This window comes from Cherax quadricarinatus, chromosome 13 (assembly GCF_038502225.1).
Source record: "Cherax quadricarinatus isolate ZL_2023a chromosome 13, ASM3850222v1, whole genome shotgun sequence".
Taxonomy (NCBI): domain Eukaryota; kingdom Metazoa; phylum Arthropoda; class Malacostraca; order Decapoda; family Parastacidae; genus Cherax; species Cherax quadricarinatus.
Genome location: NC_091304.1, coordinates 16,185,125 through 16,190,124, shown reverse-complemented (window position 1 = coordinate 16,190,124; position 5,000 = coordinate 16,185,125).

Here is a 5,000-nt window from a genome sequence, read left to right as displayed (position 1 = left end):
ATGATAAAGTTCCTGAAGGAGTTACAAAATTGAAGGAGTTGATAGCAGACGACCAGCAGGAACCTCCATTGTTGTGCAGACGACATCACTTGCCTATTTGTGGTTAATTTTGGTTAGTGTCTAAAGTCTCAGTGTCTCGCCCTGCTGGTTGTTGCTATACCATCACTCTCTCCCTATTTCAGTACCAGGAGATAGATAGTGGTTAGTAAATTATCTAAATATCGCCAGGTAAACTCCAGAAGAGTTGTGTAGCCTAGTGAACCCCCCCCCGTTTTTCTGAGGGACAAGCTAGTAAACAAGTACGCACATGCAAACACACGTGTGCACCCGTAATTATTGTATAATAAACATTAGTATATATTAATAAGGAATTGAGTGAGAAAAAAAAATCCTATAATCTTCAAAAAGTAAAGTAGCGTAGTGTGCGGAGATCTGGGCAGGGAGAGTACCGGTGAACCAACAACAATAACAAATAGTGTTAACGTGACCCCCCCCCCCTCTTTTTCAAAGAACGACAAGCTAGTAAACACGCACACACACACAAACACAAGTGTACGCAATTAATATTATATAGTATATATTAGTGCATATTAATAAGGAATTGATTGTGAAAATTTTTTTTATAATCTTCAAAAGAGTAGCGTAGCCTAGTGTGCGCACGCACACCCACACTCACCCACACCTCCCCCCACACACACACACCCACACACACCCACACACACCCACACACACCCACACACACCCACACACACCCACACACACCCACACACACCCACACACACCCACACACCCCCACACACACCCACACACCCACACACACCCACACACACCCACACACACCCACACACCCACACACCCACACATACCCACACACACCCACACCCACACACACCCACACACACACCCACACACACCCACACACACCCACACCCACACACACCCACACCCACACACACCCACACCCACCCACACACACCCACCCACACACCCACCCACACACCCACCCACACACCCACCCACACACCCACCCACACCCACCCACACACACACCCACACACACACCCACACCCACCCACACACCCCCACACACCCACACACACACACACCCACACACCCACACACCCACACACACCACACACACACACACACCCACACACCCACCCACACACCCACACACCCACACACCCACACACACCCACACACCCACACACACACCCACCCACACACCCACCCACCCACCCACCCACCCACCCACACACCCCCACACACACCCACACACACCCACACACACCCACACACACACCCACACACCCACACACACACCCACACACACACCCACACACCCACACACAACCACACACCCACACACACCCACACACACCCCCCCACCCACACCCACCCACACACACCCACCCACAAACCCACCCCCACACACACACCCACACATCCACCCACGACCCTACCCACCCACACATCCACCCCCCACCCCCCCACCCCCCCACACACCCCCCACACGCAACACACACAACACACACACCCCACACTCACACACTCACACACTCACACACTCACACACTCACACACTCACTCACACACACACACACACACACACATATTGCCAGACTCACACATACACTCCCCCCCTCCCCCACCGACATCTCACTCCTTCACCTGATCCCTCCCCTCCCTCTTTCACCCTCCCCCTCCCCACCTCTCCCTCTCCCACTCACCCACTTACCCACTTGCTTCACTCTCCTTCCCACTCTCCCATATAGCCACAGTTCCTCCTCTACCTCCCCCCCCCACACTCTGACATATACAATACTAACCTAACATACAGAATTACATAGGTTTCCCACTCTGAGGCAATCAGGATAAAACAAAAATGGGTTGCCAGAGAGCAACAAGAAAACCCAAGGGACAGGAGGAGGAAACTGCAAAGGAAGATTGGGCAGCAGAGCTCAAAAAAAGGGAACAAGAATGGGAAAAGAATCTAGAAGAACTTAGCATGAGAATGGAAGAGAGGATAGACATGGAAAGCAGGAAGTGGGAGGTGAAAGTCAAAGCAGCAGAGGCCAGGATACAGAGTTTAGAAGAGGAACTGGAAAATCTGAAACAGCCTAAAGAACTAAAGAACATTTTGGGATTGACAACAGAGACCGCTACCTCAGCCACAAATAAGGGGACTGTAGGGAAAGAAGGAGCAAAACTGCATGTAGAAGCTCTATCAGTGGAGACTGTAGTAAATGAAAGAGCTAAGCTATATGTGGAGGCCCTAAAAGACCACAACAGAGCCCAGGGAAAGCCGAGAAGGGAAAATGACAGGCCACTGAGCCCATGTACAGTAGCTAGTGAAACTGAAGAAAGGAAAGCTGCAATGGAGGAAATCAAATTGAATGAGGGGATACACAGGGATATGCAGTGGGAGAATGAAAGGGTGAGGTCAGTCTTTGTGTATGGGCTACAGGAAGTTGAAGGGGAAACATATGAAGCAAGAAAACAAGGGGAAAAAAAGCAATTGAAAGCATCATGAAAGTAATCGGAGAAGACGACATGACCCAGCTGGAAAATTTTCGGAGAATAGGGGGGTTTGTAAAAAAAAGAACCCGGCCAGTGAAAGTGACCTTCAAGGCAGAATCGACTCGGAACAGGATACTGCAGGAGAAAGCACGATTAAGGGACATGCTGGCATACAGGAAGGTGTATCTCGACCGCGACAGAACACAAGACGAAAGGCAGAAACTGAGAGAGATGGTACAAAGGCGAAAGGAGGAAAGAGAGGGGATGGAGAAGACAGACAGGAGATCCCAGACACAGGAAGAAGATCAAATACAACCTCCCTCACAGCTTCCTATAGAAGCCTTCCAACCAGGTCAACCCCAGTGCAGCCAAACACTCTAAACCAAAACACCCATGCCATATCCAATGCCCCCACCCACTACATTACAAACTCCACCCCCACAGCAACCACCCATAGTTCCTTATCAGGTCTCCCACTTCCCCAACCCCAATACACCTCCCAGACCACAGTCTTAGAAAAGAAGTTGAAGGTATGGTATACAAATGCAGATGGAATAACAAATAAGTATGAGGAGTGGCACGAAAAAATCAAGGAGACATCCCCAGACATAATAGCACTCACAGAAACAAAACTCACCAGAATATTAACAGATTCAATCTTTCCACCCAGATATCAAATCCTCAGGAAAGACAGAGGGAGGAGAGGGGGAGGAGGAGTTGCACTGCTCATTAAAAGCCAGTGGGGTTTTGAGAAAATGGAAGGAATGAATGGCACGGGTGAAAGGGACTACTTAGTAGGAACAATCCAGTCTGAGGGACATAAGGTGATAATTGCAGTAATGTACAACCCACCACAGAACTGCAGGAGACCAAGAGAAGAATACGATGAGAGCAACAGAGCCATGGTCGACACACTAGCCGAGGTGGCCAGGAGAGCACACGTGGGGGGAGCAAAGTTACTAGTTATGGGTGATTTCAATCACAAGGAGATTGACTGGGAAAACCTGGAGCCCCATGGGGGTTCCGAAACATGGAGAGCCAAGATGATGGATGTAGTACTGGAAAACCTCATGCATCAACATGTTAGAGACACTACCAGAGAGAGAGGAGAAGATGAACCAGCAAGACTGGACCTTGTATTCACCTTGAGTAGTTCAGACATCGAGGATATCTTGTATGAAAGGCCCCTGGGAGCTAGTGATCATGTGGTTCTGTGCTTCGACTACATAGTTGAGCTCCAAGTGGAGAGAGTAGCAGGAATAGGGTGGGAAAAACCAATCTACAAAAGGGGGAACTACTCAGGCATGAGGAACTTCCTTCAAAACATTCAGTGGGAGAGGGAACTGACAGGAAAACCAGTACAAGAAATGATGGACTATGTGGCAACAAAATGCAAGGAGGCAGAGGAGAGGTTTGTTCCCAAGGGAAACAGAAATAATGGGAAGAACAGAACGAGTCCTTGGTTCACCCAAAGGTGTAGGGAGGCAAAAACTAGGTGTACTAGAGAATGGAAAAGGTACAAAAGACAGAGAACTCAGGAAAATTAAGAGATTAGCCGAAGAGCCAGAAACGAATATGCACAGATAAGAAGGGAGGCTCAGCGACAATATGAAAATGACATAGCATCGAAAGTCAAGACTGATCCGAAGCTGTTGTACAGCCACATCAGGAGGAAAACAACAGTCAAGGACCAGGTAATCAGACTGAGGAAGGGTGATGGGGAATTCACAAGCAACGACCGAGAGGTATGTCAGGAGCTCAACACGAGATTTAAAGAGGTATTTACAGTGGAAACCAGTAGGACTCCAGGAAATCAGAACAGGGGGGTACACCAGCAAGTGCTGGATGAGGTACATATAACCAAGGAGGAAGTGAAGAAGCTGCTATGCAAACTTGACACCTCAAAGGCGGTGGGACCAGACAACATCTCTCCATGGGTCCTTAAAGAGGGAGCAGAGACATTGTGTGTACCATTAACGAAGATCTTCAACACATCATTTGAAACTGGGCAACTCCCCGAGGTATGGAAGATGGCAAATGTAGTCCCAATTTTCAAAAAGGGAGACAGACATGAGGCACTAAACTACAGACCTGTATCACTAACGTGTATAGTATGCAAGGTCATGGAGAAGATCATCAGGAGGAGAGTGGTGGAGCACCTAGAAAGAAACAAGTGTATAATTGACAACCAGCATGGTTTCAGGGAGGGAAAATCCTGTGTCACTTATCTGTGTCACATTACAGTTTTATGACAAGGTGACAAAAGTAAGACAAGAGAGAGAGGGGTGGATCGACTGAATTTTTTTGGACTGCAAGAAGGCCTTCGACACAGTTCCTCACAAGAGGTTACTGCAAAAGCTAGAGGATCAGGCACACATAACAGGAAAGGCACTGCAATGGATAAGAGAATACCTTACAGGGAGGCAACAACGAGTCATGGTACGTGATGAGGTGTCAAAGTGGGCGCCTGTGACAAGCGG